The sequence below is a fragment of the Dipteris shenzhenensis genome, chromosome 2 (assembly GCF_047967505.1).
Source record: "Dipteris shenzhenensis isolate YYH24624 ecotype China chromosome 2, Dip_SZ_1.0, whole genome shotgun sequence".
Lineage (NCBI taxonomy): Eukaryota > Viridiplantae > Streptophyta > Polypodiopsida > Gleicheniales > Dipteridaceae > Dipteris > Dipteris shenzhenensis.
Window position 1 is genome coordinate 37445513 of NC_141597.1, and position 17861 is coordinate 37463373.

At 37.9% G+C, this 17861-nt stretch overlaps 1 pseudogene; it reads right to left on the reverse strand.

The window, feature by feature from the left end:
• Positions 1-4379: 4379 nt before the first annotated feature.
• LOC147904711 (G-type lectin S-receptor-like serine/threonine-protein kinase SD2-5) overlaps positions 4380-17861 on the reverse strand; it is a 67455-nt pseudogene continuing 53973 nt past the window's right edge.

The following is a 17861-nucleotide window of genomic DNA, read 5'->3' on the forward strand; positions in this document are numbered from 1 at the left end:
AAGCAAAGATTAGAGAACACAAAGCTAGATGTGATAATGCGCTAAAGATTAGAATAGGGGGGCTCCCAAAAGATTGGTACAAAGAGGAGGATACATATAGTGAAATATTGACAAAGATCAAATCAAGTTTGCCCAACATCGAATGGGTGAATGATGATGAGCAAGATGATGACGAGCTTCTATTTTACACTATAGAGGTCATGCAATCCTTACACTGAAGTCAAAAGATATGCGGATCAAGCTTCTTCGACAATCTTACAAGCTGAAGGGCACCAAGAGGAGTTTTTCTGTTGCCATTGTTACATAGCTATCTGGCAAGTACTTCACGAGCCTCCACATTCTTGCTGTCACCTCTTTTTTCTCAACCTTTGACTTTTGTGATAGTAACAAAGGACCTTCATAAGTAACCTCACCCTTCTTGTATGCACTGCAAACTGCCACAACTTGCTTAAACACCTCATTAGGTCGAAAAATTATACTTGTGTAGTCAGCATATCCATCTCTCGCTACCTTGAAGCTTGTGAGAGATTCTTTCTGTCTTGACTTCCCTTTAGTACAACTGCACTTAAACATGTATAAAAGTTGACTAATGTGTCTGCATCCGCTTTTGTGGTAGTTCTTTTCAAATGTGTTGCTGGAGAACCAAGTGTAGTCCATAGATTCCTCGCTTTCATTAGGATTTCAGATGTTGAGGTTATCTTACGTTTTGTAAAAATATTATGATTGAGCCTTTCGGACTCAATCAAATATTTTGTTTGACGCTTAAAAATGCATATTGTGGCCATATAAAAATTGAAGGGAAGAACCTTTGACATTTGCTCTGTAGTGAGCCTTCTTGAGTCCCTTCCTTGTCTAGCAAGTTCATTACAGGCATATGCATATTGTTGACCATCAATTGGCTCAAATTTACAATGCAGCAAGTATGGATAGCAGAGTAGCTTACACAAACCCAACTCAAGATTAAGGCAACTGAATTAGCTAAAGTCAGGGCTACCAGAAAGGATGGAAAATGGGTAGTTTACCGTGAAGGGGTAGCACTAATCAGAGAGTTTAAATCAAAACCAAAAGACTCTCAGTCTTAAACTGATGTATGGTTGTTTACTCTCCAGAATATCATGTAGGTACTCTAAAATAATTGGGATTGCTTTTTGTACTTCTTGGGAGCAACCATGTGCCCTCCCTAAAGCAGATGTACTAGAGGGTTTCTTGCTATCCCATAGACCTTTTGGTTTGACTAGTTTAATATACCCAAAAGTTTTTAGCTAGGATTCTCATCAGGACAATCCAAGGCATGTACAAGTTATTCCAATCTAATCTATCTATTTTCTAGAAAGGTATGATCAAGAAGAAGTTGCCTTCCTTGCCATTGTTAGCAACACTAAATAAATATTTGCACTCCAAGGGATTAACACAACTCAATGAATAGGCTTGCATGCACATCTAATTCTTAATAGAACACAACTTGAATCATTGCAAAGACGAGCAACATTTGCAATACAATCCTACAAAGAGTACATAGTAGGAGGTCATCACATCACGAATTGGGAGACTAGTTGACTTAAATCTTTATCTTTATGATTGTTGTACCGAATATGATCTACTTTATGATTAATGATGTATTGCATATGATCTATTTTATGTAAATTTATACCTCGATAGTGCATTGCACTTGTCTATGTAAGAATGTATGCATTGCGTGAGCAAAGTATCACATCATGATTTTATTAGCATGGTGATCTGTACAAGTAAAATCTTCAGTTGACCAACCTATAGATGTGTATGAATAATCTATCATAAGTAATTCCTAACTTATGTATAAGAAGAATCTTGAAACCTTGACAATATAAACATCCATGGGTATTATGAATGTCATGTATGTTACACATTGAGGCTCTTTTGCTTTCACAAGAGTAACCTTTTAATACTAGTTGGAAAATCCAAATTTGAATGTGCAAATTGTCATTATCATTACCAATATCTCCTTTGAGGCACTTCCACTACAAACAAGTATAGGCTTTGAGCTTGGTTAGCATGTCCTCATGGAGAGCTCCATTCTAAGGAGTCTCTTCTTCTCGGTCGACTCGTCGGGCTCTTGGCTCTCCCATGAGAGTCGATGGAGATGACCCTTGGAAATAGCATATGGACATAGAGAAGGCAACATCGTGTTTATGGGTCTCTACAATTGATTGGACCTAAGCTGCTAGTTGTCCTGTGAAGAGGCGCAATCCCTAGTCAATGGAAGATGATAATATAGTTTCGGTTTAGTGTACGTGTTTCTTTTATGATGTTTGTATTAGCCTTTGTGGCTTATCTGCAATCTTGTAAGAGCAACAAGCCTGGTTGGGTTGGAGCTCCTTTTAGTGAGAATAATATCGTCTTTTGTGTGAGAGTTCTTGAGTCATTTTTTTTTTCATTTTGGTTCTACAGAATTAACATGCACTAAGTCTTTTAAGGTAAATTAGCCATTAGTGGTCTCAGAGCGGAGAAAGAATCTTTGGAAGACTTACACATGTCAAGATACTTGAGCCTGAAGGTGATCACTACTCCGAAAAAGGTGAGGAAGCTCAGGTTGAAGAGATTCTCGAAGTCGGCACTTGATATCTTGGCAGAGGTGTGCTTTCCAGTTCGATTGAATCCATTGTGTTTGTGAGATGGATATGTCATATAAAGAGAAGTCTAGACTGGTATGGCTTTGCTTACCTTCAATGGTAAGAATTTTCCATCATGGCAGCTTGCCACCCGCCTACTACTCATGCAAAAGGAGCTTTGGGAGTCGTTGCTAGAACAGAGAAGAAGCCTATGGGAAATGCATCAGAAGTAGAGAAGAGTACATGGGAGATAAAGAATGAGAAGGCAATTGGCTACATGGGACGAGAGCTCTAGGTCCCAAGTTTTTTCACCACCTCGATGTGAAACTGGCAAACGTTGGAGACTCTATTTGGGTCCGTATGAAGCAGTCAAAAGCTAACTTGAAACAAGGTCTCTTCGATCTAAAGATGCTCATGGGAGAGAACTTGGGTATGTTTCTGAATAGGATGCAAGCCTTGCTCAGGTAACTAAACGAACTAAACAGAATAGTTTTCTTGTATCCATGGTCTCCTCATTTTGGCCGAGGGGGGGTATGTAGGCTTTGAGCTTGGTTAGCACGTCCTTATGGTGGGGAGCTTTAAATCAGTTGAAGGGGTCAAAAATGAGGTGACGATATGTGACACGTGTTAAGTTTTCATGCAAACTTCTACGTAGTTCTACGAGGTGTTCTATTGTCATTCTGAGGAGTCTCTTCTTCTCAGTCGGCTCGTGGGCTCTTGCTTCTTCGATGAGAGTTGCTGAAGATGACCCTTGGCAGTAGCATATGGACACAAAGAAGGCAACATTGTGTTTGTGGATCTCTACAATTGATTGGACCTGAGCTACTGGCTATCATGTGAAGAGGCACGATCCCTAGTCAGTGGAAGATGATCATATAGTTTTGGTTCAGTGTACGCATTTCTCTTATGATGTTTGTATTAGCATTTGTGGCTTATCTGCTATCTTGTAAGAGCAACAAGCCTGGTCGTGCTGAGCTCCTATTAGTGAGGATAATATCATCTTTTGTGTGAGAGTTATAGAGTCATTGTTTTTTTCGTTTTGGTTCTACATAGTTAAGTCTTTGCATGCACTAGTTAAGTGTTTTAAAGTAAATTAGCCATCAACAAGAACAAATAAACTTGAAGGCACTTGAAACCCACCTAGTAGTGACTTTATTTCAATGGTGGAGTATTGCTTCAAACATCACTTAGCATAAATATTGTTATCATCAATGGCAAGGTGTGAATTATTTGAGTGGATTATTGATTTAATTGAAGCTCTTGTGTTTATAAATTGCCACATCCCTTTAGTATGCCTCATCATGATTCACCATGCACTTATCACTTTCCATATGCATGTGCATGCTTACATTATATTTATCACACGTCTCATTGTTCATCCCCACAAGACAGGGATTGACTACATGTCTTGACGGGTTTTTCTTTTGTGGAAAAGAAAGTATTTATATTGATTTGCTTGAGAAAAGCAATGCACCCTTAGGTTATAGCCTCAACAAAAGTTGGTACCAAAAAAAACAATTAAATTTTGACTAATGCATCATGTGCCATTTTAAGGGGTTCTTAACCTTTGTAATCCATTCATGTGATGTGGGTCAACCTCGCACAACGAGACATGTTAAAGAGTTATGAGGCTATGATTGAAGTTTTGACCTAAAAAATGGGAAGCATAGATAAAACCACAACATCATGTAGTGCATGAAAAAAGGTATCTGCTATGCATGATGGAGAAGAAGTGAATGCATTTGCATATTCCCGGATTTAGAGATCCCTTGTTACTCCTTGGGTAGCAAGTCACCTTGCAGACGGGTGAAGAGACATCACTCCAGCTCTAGCTTGTAAGGCTACTTTTAATGAAGAGAGAGTAATGATGGGGGTGAGAGCTTCCTCAATTTGGGTTTGGGCCAAATGGGGAGTAGGTACTCTGAGAGCAAACTAGAGGCCTTGAAACAAATTGGACAAGTGAATTGGGGCACTCGGCCCTCTAGCATGTGGATCACTGTTTCCATTGAGGGCCTGTGTTTTGGATTCTCAAGAACACACAAGAAAGTTGTCTTCATCACCAATCTGGCTTGCCCCATCTCCTCTTCAGTCTCTACCCATGCTATGTTCCTTAAACTAGCCACTTGGCCCTCTTGTGCCATTTGATGATAGAGCCAAGATGGAAAGTAGAGCTACTCTGTCTATGTGAATGAGGCCCCCATGTTCCTACTGCCTGCGAGTATTTCCAACAGCTGCTTCCCATAGCTAAAAACATTGCATTTCTCAAATATTACACCTCCTTGCATCAGCCACTTTGGGGTCAGGTAACTTGGTGTGCCTCTGATGGTGGTCACCACATGGGTTTCCTCTCTTCTCATGAGCCTACAAAGCCCAAAGTCGAAAACTTTGGCCACAAAATCTTCATCTAAGAGAATTTTTTGAGGCTTTATATCCATATGGATGACAGTATCATTACATGTAAGTAGGCAAAACTTCGTGCTGCTCCGAGGGCTATTTTGAATCTGCACTGCCAATTCATTGCATTTTCCGATGTGTAGAGCCACTCAATAAGGGAGCCATTTGCCATGTATTTGTACACTAGAAGCCTCCGTGAGCCTTGAGCACAAAACCCAATCAAATCAACCACCTCCCATGATCACCACTTCTGCTTGGAATTCCTTTATGCCTTGCCACAAGCTCTCTAAGTGCTTCACTGCCACTCTGGTTCCATATTGCAGAACGCCCTCATACATAGTGCCAAACCCACACAAGGAACTTTTGACCAATCTCTATATAGTGGACTCTTAACAAACTAGGAAATTAATGGATTTTCACTAGATAGAATTACTCATTTTATCCTCTTTATATAGAGAATTTTATTTCCCATATAGTTATCTAGGAAATGCGAGTTCTTATATAGAGAATGAAGTTGATTTTTCCTTTCTTATATAGGGAATTTGATAACCTATATAGTCCCGTCTAGGAAATTTGTGTTCCTATATGGAGAATGAGGTGAATTTCAAGTTTGCTATATAGGGAATTGTGTTTCCTATATAGCCCACGTATATTGCTATCCAAGAAATGTGAGTTCCTATATAGATAATGAAGTGGATTTCAAGTTTGTTGTGTAGAGAATTGCATTTCCTATATACCCCATGTATATTGCTATCTAGGGAATGTGAGTTCCTATAAGGAAAATGTACTTTCTACAATTCCTATATAGGAAATGAGTTCTTTATCTTGAAAATTAGCAAGAATTTATATTTTCCTATGTATTAAATTTGATTATCTATATGAAATGAGCTGTTTATCTAGAAAATAAGAAAGAACATTGTATTCTTCATGTAAGAAATTGTTTAAATTTTTTAATTAAAAATGAGCATTAAAAAATAGGAATATGTTTAGCATCTCTATCTGTATATTCTTAAAATAAAAGGTGCCACATGGAGAGCAACGGATAGACTTCTCCTTGTCCCTCCATGGGGCATGCAAATTTCCATCATCCACTAAGCCATCTATGTGCTGCGCATCCAAACTACCATCGTAAAATGAGTCTATTACCGAGAGCCAAGGCAACATTGTCCTGGGTTCTTAGAGTGATATTCTTTGTGTTTCTTGGCATAAAAAATTATATGCTCTCGAGCTCTTGATAGATGCATTCACCTCATCCACCATTCTCTCTATTTGTAAACATCCATTCCTAGACTTCCCCCGACTCACATCTAAATCGAATAGTGTCTTCGACTTGAAATCCCATTTCCCTTTTCACCATTTTTGCTATCGGTCATTAGCACATTTTCTAAATGTACTAAAGGCTAGAATGCAAATTCATGATAAACGTTGAAGATGCATGAATCCTATTTAGAGTATGTAGAAGCTGAATTGAAGGGAATATACATTGTCACTGATCCATGGCCTTGAGCTCAATAGAAAGTACTAGGGACATCAACTTTGTATTGGATGGTGGAGAAGCCACAAGTAATGAAACAATGATCATGCACTTCTTTCAAGAAAAATGGCTCAACCACACCCATGTCCTAGGAAAAGAGATGTTGAAAAAGTTGAATTGTTTAGTTTTATTCCATTCATCCTCCAGCACAATTTAAGCTATGGCTCATGCACAAATGTGGAGATTGTAAGGGACATTTTTCCAATATTTCAAAGCTATGTGTAGTAGATATAGGAACTCACTGCATCCTTAGGTAAGCTAATTGGAGCAACGAAGGGAGGTTCAAAGGTAACTCAAGATGTAGCACTCAATATTTTGTCTTCTCAAACAAGCTTGGGTTGCCGGTAGTAGGCGAATCTCAATCGATGAGGGATTGATAAAGTCTTCAACACCAAGGTCCCTTGAGAGACCAAGCAGTTCATCACTGCCCTTACCTGGGATGGGTGTGTAGCAGTGAGGAGAAGTGTGGCAAAAATGTCACTATTCATATCCAAACCAAAGGATAGTGGATATAAGCAATAAAGCATAAAACATTATCTAGGCTATTGATTTGGTTGCGAGTTTCTATCCTCACCATTTTGGATCTCATTGGCTCTTGAAGGGCACCCACATAAGAAGAAAGGTACCATGGATCTCACAACTTCGAGTGCCCCATGAAAAGAGAGAAAGGTACCATGAGCTCATTTGGTGGTTTAAGCAAATGTTATCGATATCCTTGGTATTTGTTTTCCTTGCACTGCCAATTTACCTTCATATACAATAGATCTTGAAGGTGGTTTTGTATTGAAATCTGCAAGGTACTTTGAAGGTCTCAAATCATAGGTGTTGTTTTATGCTTGCAAGGTACTTCCAGATTTTTGCATTAAAAGAGATGTGAAGAATGTATATGTGGTTTCCTAGAGAAAATTAGGTGATGTACTCAAATCTGCAAGGTACTTTAAAGGATCTCGAATTGCCATAGTGTTGTTTTGAAGCTTGCAAGGTACTTCCAAATTTTTGCATCACAAGAGACGTGAAGAATATATCTCTAGCTTCTAGGAGAGAATTAAGAAGCATAGTAGAAGCTCTAGTATCGCCAACATGCCCTCTCCCTTTTCCTTCACCATGCCCACTATCTCCATTTCCTTTACATCATCCTTTTGCCTCCTCCCTTGATCTCCATCACCTCAAGTGTAACCTCAAAGAAAATGATGTTGCTTCCACCTTGACTCAAGCCCTCTCCATGAGCGGGTAGTAAATAAAATGATGCACTAATTTTGCATGTACTTGAAAAGTTCCAATGTCCACCAAACACCAAATATGTGGCTAGGAAGGTAGAATATCCAAAACTTACATGTGCATCCTATTATGTGAACAAAAAATATATTGCAATCTTCAACAATGATATCGGTATCCAATCATCCCCCAATCATTTTATTGGTAATAAAATTTGCATAGGTCTTGAGTAGTTTCCATATCCCTCCAAAGTTTTGATTTTGTTGATGGCGCTTTTTGCATTCGAGAGTACATCCTTGGAGATGGTGTATATGCACTTACAATGTGGTTCATTAGTATATATGATACTCCTAGCATAGACATGAAATGCAAGTTCAACTTCTATCTATCCTCCACCTAAATTGTTGTGGAGCATGCATTCGGCCGATTGAGAGGCCAGTGGCAATACCTCAATAAGAAGTTCCTAGACCCAAAGCCCAAGCTGGAGTAACGAGTATAGTGGCATGTTGCATTTTGCACAATATTCTACCAACAACAGTTGGGGATGTGCCATAAGATGAAGATTGCTTTGACCGACCAGATGATAAGGATGTATGCTAGCGATTAGTTGAACCTATTGCTCATTCTTGCAAGGCTGCATCAACTTGGGCAAGCGCACAACTAGTTGCTCTTGCTTGGTATGTTGTGGCACTACATCGAAACTTCTAATGCCACTTTGAGATACCTTGTCATGTTTTGGGAATGCAAAGGCTACATCAGCTTGGGCAAGCACACAACCTGATGCTCTTGCTTGGAATGTTGTGGCACTACATCGAAACTTGTAATTACACTTTGAGATGTCATGTTTTAGGAATGCAAAGGGGATCATTATTATATATGCACTTGTGCAATTGAGGGGAAACTTTACATGTATGCATTGTGTAGTGGTTTTTCAATTGCAATTTGTACTCCTTGAAGGAGAACTTTACTTTAGTTTATGGTGGCCTATGAAGCATATGAGCACACATATTAATCCGATCAACCATTATGAACATGATAATAAGCCAACAAATAAATGCAAGTGACACATGATTCCATAAGCCAAGGTGACTCCATATGCTTCCATGAGGCAAGGAGCTTAATTGATCTTATCAAATGAAACATATTGAATAGAACTCATCAAATGAACTTTTTGAATAATCCCACTTTGGGAAGTCAATGATCTTATCAAGTCATTCCAAATGACCTTATCGAATGATCCCCCATCAAGATGGGTGTATGCATGCAAGGAATGCATGCAACTCACCAAATGATTCCACTATGGTGGATGCATGGAATGATTCCACTATAGTGGATTCCACTGCATGCAAGGACAAAATACATGCAAGTTAGCAAATGATTCCCATGGTGGGTCTGTGCAAGGAAATCTAGGTGTATGGATCAGTGACATGAAGGTAAGTTCTACATGAACTTATCAAAAGATCCCACTACGGTGGACGCATGCAAGGAAGATGGGATACATGAACTTATCAAATGATCCCACATTTTGGTGGGTCTATGCAAGGGAAATTTGAGTGTATGGATCGGCGACATGAAGCTAAGTTATGCATGGACTTATCAAATGATCCCACTATGGTGGATGCATGCAAGGAAGCTATAATACATGAACTTATCAAATGATCCCACATTTTGGTGGGTCTACGCACATCTACGCATGGCAAGGCTGGGTGTATGGATCGGTGACATGAAGGTAAGTATAGCAAGTGGATAATGAAGGTAAGTATAGCAAGTGGATAATTTTTAAGAATGAGAATATAGAGGCAATAAATAAAACCCAAGAATATGTATGTTGTTGATGTGACACATTCTAAAACACTCTTGTAGTTTCTGCAATGATGATGAATGATTGTCCTACTTAGCATAGATGTAGCATATGAAGATGCAATGCCATGTTAGAAGATCTATGTAAAAAGTTGGCTAAAGATGCACCCCCCGCCCACCCATTTCACCCCAACAAACACCATTTTCCGAATTATTGTATATTCAAGCTCAAAGCCTCTACCAAATAGTCACCACATGCACTTGCAAACATCCCGCCATCTCCCTAAACTTGATCCAACCTTGGATCACCCAGTACAACTTCATTCTCTGTGGCTGCTTTGACTCTTCTTTAGACTCTAAGGTCTTCCAATCAGCTAGGTTAGTTGTTTAGGAGAGGGGAAGAAAGCTAGTCTCTCCCCTTCACATGCTACATGACTAGGCTTTACCATACACTGACATGGGCACACAAGTAAGCTCAAGGGCACATATGGATCTTGTAGGTTGTTTTAGTTCTCTTTGCACTTAATGGATGTCAGAAGTTCTTTAGTACTTGTTGAACTAGCACCCTTTAGTCATGCTACTTTGCCCTTGTTTGGGGTGCCTCTTATTTCCATCTCCTCTTATTTTGAGCTCAAATTTGTAATTTCAAATTGATGTTTCAAATAAAATTGTCAATTAAAAGTAAACGCACAATGTGCAAATGATATTTAGATGAAAGTCTCAATTGTCTAAGGTTTTCAAAGCAAAGTTTTGCCAATAATGGGTAAATAATTCCTTGAGCCATGAAATGAACAATGTGTGTGATGTAAAATGAAATGTTTTGGTGTAAAAATTAATTATCTCATGTTAATCCAAATGATAAAATTTCATGTTGATATCCTCTAGTACACAAAATTTCAATCAGGTACGCAAACTTTTATGTTGTGATGTCAACGATCAATGCATCTTCACTCCATCGATTTTTTGATACCCTAAAATTCCATGTACATTTGTAAATAAATATGACAGAATAGACCTCTAGGTTGCTTGCTATATTGTCCATCCAAGAGGCATTCATCTAATTGAAATAAAGTTTGCTAATCTCCCATTGTTTTCCCTTACATTTTTGTATTTTGTTCATAGTACACATTATACATTTTTGTATTTTGTTCATAGTCTATGTATGCCTATCTATGCTTTATGTAAATGCTTTTTCTTGTAACTTAAGAGCACACTGAAGGATGTATATCTTTTGCATCTCTCATTTGTAAAGCTTAAATTATACTTTTTCACATCTTTATGTTTCATATGAACTGAAAGTGGTGCTTGGTTAGCCACCTCATTGTTTTAGTAATTGTAAGCGCAATTCTGTGGATGATGATGCATGGCAAAGTATTGATAGTCCTTGAAAACCATTTCATACCTCAGATTTCAAAGGACAAAAATGTCTCTAAAGGGCAAAATGCCACTTCATACCTCTGATTTCGAAAGACATAAGTGCCTATGGAGGGAAAATTTGGCTTGGCTAAGTGATATATTGGTAGACAAAATAGTGATTCTAGTAAAGCTCCCAAAGACTTTGGCAAGCTTGCATTCGAGCACACATTCAATAAGATCCTCACTATGGGGATATCTTTGAGTGACTCAAGTGTCATGTTGTCAAAATCATATTTAACATAGGCCATTCGACTTAGACAAGAATAGAAGTTAAGAAGCATGGAAGGTGCAAGCATGGAGCATGGAAGGTGCAAGGCCCAAAATTTTGAGAGGGGAGAGGGCCCAAAAACTTGAGAGGGAAGAGGAAAGAGGGAAGTGGCAAAATAGGGGAAAAGAGATTTCCCCCAAACCTATCTCTGACTCCCAAACGGCTCATTCTACAACGGCAGTCTTGTGGTACATGATATCCTCTGCTCACCACTCACAACCCTAATAGCTAACCCCTACCTGCTCACGACTCGAGGTTCCCATATCCCTTACCTCTTCATTCCCTATACCTTCCTGAGCCACCTCATCTCCTGCATCAACTACAAGGTCCTCGATCAAAGGAGTGAACCTGCAGTTTCGGAGTGATCACTGCAAGGTCCTCAATCAAAGCAGTACTGAATCTGTAGTCTCAAACTTCAAAGATCTGTACTGCACCTATGTCCTCCTTCATTCTCTCCTCGAATCTGTGAACGCCCTCCTGCATATGCTCAGCCTATTACGCTATTGCCTCTCCTCGCATCTGTGCACCTCCTACACATATATTTGCTAATGTCTGCTTGAGATACACACTCGATTGGAGGCTTTGAACGTAACAAGTATATATCTAGATTTGCATTCGGCGTACGTCGGTCCCTACTCAGTCGTTTTTCATCCACTAAGGCTAGTATACGTACTATATCTGCTTCGATCAGGGTGCCCCAGCAGCTCTGATTTTTTGGCCAGCAGCTGCTACACTAGCTAGTACACTGTGCCCAACTAGTACACCACGCCCAAGCAGTTCTGATCCATTTGCCCTGCAGTTGTAGGCTGCAATAAAAGGGTGATATATCTGTACATGTGTACTAGCTACTACGCACCATTCGAAGCAGCTCGCGGCCGGGGCATACATTCGTATACGTAGTAACATAAGGAGGAGATCCAACCCGTTGCCCTTGACTCTGTGAGTAGCTGTAGCTCCCATGAGGATCGATTGCGACATAAATTCACTAGGAGGATCGAGGCATTAGGGTACATTCTCAGGTCAACTCCCAATAGGCCGATGGCGACACACCTTGGGCAGCAATTTCCAGGTTAGTACTAATTCGATCCATTTACCAAGGAATGTTCCAGCATTAACCCCCATTTTCTATCCTAAAGTAATCCTATCTCTTAATATATATGCCTCCCATGCCACAAATCCTATCAAAGATGTTGCCATAAATTTGTATATGCCTACGCATGTTTTGCCTATGTGTATGCTTCTATATTTCCATAATATGCTTGTACATTTTTATTCTTCTATATTTATATAATTCTATATGCTTCTATATCTTTGCTTTATGTTTCTATATTTCTATAGGCTTCTATATCTTTATGTTTCTATTTAATGAATGCCATTGCGTGCCTTATTTTATGCTTGATGTTTATGCCTTATGCTTCTATGCTTTATGTGAATGCTAGTATATGCTTTATTCTTATTTAATGAATGTCTATCCTTCTATATGCCTATGTGAATGCCTATGCCTATTTGCCTATTTGCCTATGCCTATGCCAATTTGCCTATGCATATTTTCTTTATGCCTATTCTTTAAGTTTATGTATGCCTATGTCTATGCTTCTATATGTCTATACGCTTATGTGAATGCCTACTTTATGCTTTATGCCTATTTGCCTATGCTTCTATATGTCTATATGCTTTATGTGAATGCCTATTTGCCTATGCTTCTTTTGCTTTATGCTTTATGTGAATGCCTATTTGCCTATGCTTCTTTAGTCTATTTAATAAATGCCATTGCGTGCCTTATTTTATGCTTGATGTTTACACCTTATGCTTCTATGCATGCCTATGCCTATACTTCTACACTTGCCTATGCTTGCGTATGTTTCTATATGTGTAGTCTACGCTTGCTTATGTCTCTACATGCTTTATGTGAATGCTAGTATATGATTTATGTGAATGCCTCTTTGCCTATGCTTCTTTAGTCTATGCTTCTATGCCTATTTAATGAATGCTTTATGTGAATGTCTATGTCTATGCATCTATGTTTATGTATGCCTATTTTATGCTTTATGCTTTATGGATCTACTCTTTAAATGTTTATGGATGCCTTCTTTATGCTTAATGCCTATGATTTAAGTTTATATATGTCTATGCATCTATGTTCATGTATGCCTGTGTCGATGCTTCTATATGTCTATATGCCAATGTGAATGCTTATATGCCTATGCTTGTCTGGAAATTATGCTTATGTGTAGGCATGCCTATGCTTCTATGCCTATCATGCTAAAGTAAACCTTTGCAATTACATGCGTGCCTTTACTTTTCCTTAATTTTAAAATAATTTTAAAATAGGCATGTATGCTAAGATCAGAAGAGTAGATTGGAACAAATTTAGTTTTAAAATGAATATAAATATAAAGCTCATGTTTAATTCTATGATTGTTACAATGCTTTTATTTTTAAATGTATAATATAAAGCTCATGTATAAAATCTTTATGCTTTTATTTATGCTTCTATGTGTTTTTATTTTAAATGTGTTTATACATGTTTATAAATGCTATGTCTCTATGCTTGTGATGGACTTTGTTGAGCTTATGTAAGTGTTTCTTCTCTAGGGCGTTTTATTTATGATTTCATGTGCCTTATTCTAGATGGCAACATATGATAGCCTGCGGAGATGTAGATGCAATTATAGGTGTAGGCATTCACCTCTTGGCTATCAAGATGTGAGCCGGAGGATGTATTATGTGCATTTGCAACAAGACTCCATTGGAAACTTACACGCATCAATTTTGAGGAATGTGAATGAGGAGAACTCTATTGACAATGATACTGTAGTGAATGAAGAAGTCATTGAATCATCTAATCGATGGAGGCGGGTATGGTGTATATGTGAAACTTATTACCACAGTGGCCGCTTGGTCGCTCCATCAACTTATGCAAGGCATATGCAAATTGATGAGCCATTTGAAACTATTGCAAAAAATCTTGGTTTGCATGCTCCACATGTTAGCTTTTTTGGACCTGAAGAAGAGAAGAACAATGAGCCTATGCATCAGATGGAAGGGAATGATGAATTTACTGATATGCATGAACAGGATAGGTTGGATGATGAAGAGGATAACATGGATGCTTTAGGAGAGGATAGCCATTTATCTCTCAGTGATAAAATCATACAAAGATTGATTGAGTTGCAAGCTCTTTGGGATGGACATCAAGCTTCAGTGGAGTTTCAAGATAGTATGCTTAAAATTCTATTTGGAGATATGGTTGGTCCTAGGTCTACAACACATGAAGGTGCAAAAAGATCGAGTCTGAGTAAACTATTGGTCCAACTTCTAGAAACATGGATGGAAGTCTAAATGGAATAATTGTTCCCACATGTTGGGAGCAATTAACTACTATGTTGACAAGGCTTAGAATGGATGGTTGAATCAAAGAGATATAGAATATGTCAAGGAAAAGAGGATTCCATACATGCTCCAATACTCTATTTACCAAGCAAAGAGGACGCTTATAGTGGTAACACTATTGAATACCAATGCAATAGAAATGTCACTGGAAAGAGAAAATTAAAGCGCGATTGTTTAACATGTTGTGAGAAGTGTGAAAAATGTGAAGTGCCTAGAAAGGAAATGTTATGTTTTGACTACATTTCCATTGGTGAACAATTGAAACTACTTACTAAAAGTAGACCTTTATGCCACAAATTATTGAAAATGTGGCGAAATAAAGACAAATGGTTGGTATCGAACAATTCTAATGAAAATATTAGAATTGATGAGTTTTGGGATGGCAATAAATGTAAAAGTGTTAAAGAGTTTTGGGATCCAGAATCAGAGTTTGAGTTGCCATTGGTATGTGAGAAGGGGTATTGCAAACAAGCTTATACAGCATGGCCATCTTCACTTAAATTAGAAGCACTTTTGGAGGGTTGGAAAGAACGTGAGAAAATTTACAAATTTGTTTGTAAGGCTTGTCGAGCTCTGATACAAGGTCCCCAAAGACGTCTCTTGATCATAGATATTGCTCATGCCTTTTATAATTATACTAGAAGTAATGGCTGGTCTCAAGAAGACATAAACACTCTGAGGGTATTGCTTGCTTCTTGGAGAGTAAGATCAGAAGAGTGGATTGGAAGAAACTCAGCTACATTAGAGCATGTTGCAGGTTTTAGAGAATTTCTTGATGATATTTTGCGACATGGCAGCCACAATGGGTTTTGGTGCTACATATATGAGCGTATGGTCTCAACATATGCTAGCATGAAAACAAACAATAAGGACAATGAGATTTCATATGCAAACTATCATCGAAGGAGATTTTTCACATGGGTCTTTCTACATATTCAAGAAGATACTGATAGGTTGTTCGAAATCGGATTTGGTACGTATTTGTATTTGATTTCCTTTTACATCTATTTCTATTTTGTGTGTTTTTATTTGATACTAACAATAACTATACTCTTTTATACTTATGTTGTGCATGATTAAGATGGCTAGCAACAACATGGACATGGTAGTGCTACTAAAAAAATTGATGAGTGAAGATGCAAGTTTCCTTGGACTCATGGATTCCATGGTTAGTTCAATTAAAGGTATGTCATTTTTTGTTGGATTTATGTTATGCATTTTGAGAAAGAAGGGGTTGTTCAACATGTATGTTATGCTGATTTTGTAAGCATATATGTTATGCATTTGGAGAAAAAAGGTGGCTGAATTTATAGCATGTATGTTTTTGCCTTTGGATGTAAGGGAGGGGGTTGAATATATGGGAGAAGGGGGCTGAATATATGGGAGAAGGGGGCTGAATTTATGGCATGTATGTTTATGCTTTTGGATGTAAGGGAGGGGGCTGAATTTATGCATTTGGATTTAAGGGAGAAGGCTGAATTTTTGGGTGAAGAGAACTGTTTTATGAATTTATGGGCTGTACTCATTGCATTTAGAGAAAGAAGGGGCTGATTTGTAAGCATGTATGTTATGCACTTGGAGAATCTAGGTGGCTAAATTTATATCATGTTTGTTTTTGCCTTTGGATGCAAGGGAGGGGGCTGAATTTATGGGAGCAAGAGGCTGAATTTATGGCATGTATGTTTATGCATTTGGATGTAAGGGAGGGTGCTGAATTTATGGGAGAAGGGGGTTTAATTTATGGCATGTGTGTTTTCCATTTGGACAATGCATGTGGCTGACTTTATGGCACATATGTTATGCACTTAGAGAAAGAAGGTGGCTGAATTTCTGGCATTTATGTTTTTGCATTTTGATGTAAGAGGGGGGGCTGAATTTATGGCATGTATGTTTTTGCATTTAGATATGAGAGAGGGGGCTAAATATATGGCATGTATGTTTTTTATATAGGGAAAATGCCTATGGGAGATGCATCAAAGGATGTGTCCTTCAAAGAGAACAAGGAGCATCTCTCTTTGCAAGATAAATCTCAAGTTTCTATTCCTCCGATCTCAAGGGCAAGTTTTACACCTACATATGATGAGGTGTTTAAACCACCCAAAATGAATAGTAGGGATAAGAACAAGCTCTATGTGAAAGAGCTCCTAGAAAAGTGCTTTAGAGACTAGCATTCTCTATTGTTAGAAAACTACCATCGTGTACGAAGGTGGTTCGAGGGAATAGAGACTATTATAGATCTACGGCATAAAAAGGAAGAACAATAGCATATTAAAAGCATCATCCATGAGCGTCATCATGAGATAGTGCCTCTAAAGTTTAGTGGAGTTGAATATAGCTGGAGAGAGAAAGATATATACAGGTGGTGGATCTCCTCAAAGCAGTCTAGTAGGAAATACTTGAAGAAGAGGACCCTTGTGAATAATGTGAGTTGGCCTTTCAATTATGTGATAGTTTATAAAACTGTATATTTGTAATATAGATATGATCTAGTCAATGTATTCTATTGTGTTTCAAAGGACGAAATGAGCAAAGTTCAGAGAAATCTAGAGCTTGAAGCAACTAGTCCCTGTATTGACAAGTCTCCACATAATTCAATTTCAAAGAAGATATGTTCAATACATTTAATGGTTCTCTAGCATGAAGAAAAATTTTGTATTTATTTGCATAATTTGTGCCACTTCTTACTTGGATTTATTTAACTCTTTAGCAGTCTATTAGAGATTCTATTTCTATTAGAGGGAAATTTCATTAACAAGGATATTCAACATCTCAGGTTGTTGACGCATTTGGAAGATATGTTTTTTCAAGAAAAATTAAGAATATCGTATACCAATTGAGCTAAGTTCTCATTCCTTTGGATTTCAAAGTGATATATAAGAGTTTAATAAAATTTTGTATGTCTATTTGAAACTTTTTAGAAATATATTGAGTCTCAAGCAACTACTCCTTGTATTGACGAGTCTCCACGTAATCCAATTTCAGAGAAGGTATGTTTATATTAATACCTTGAATGGTTCTCTACTTTTAGTAAAAAATTATACTTTTTTGTGTAATTTATGTGACATCTTACTTGGATTATTTAATTCATTAGCAATCTATTGGAAATTCAGATTCTATTGGAGGAGAATTTTATGGACAAGGATGTCCAACATCTGAGGTTGTTGAAGCATTTCCAATAAAAGATATGTTTTTAATTTTATAAAGAATATAAAATGTTTTCTTTGATAAAATCATATGTTCTTTTGTGTAGATA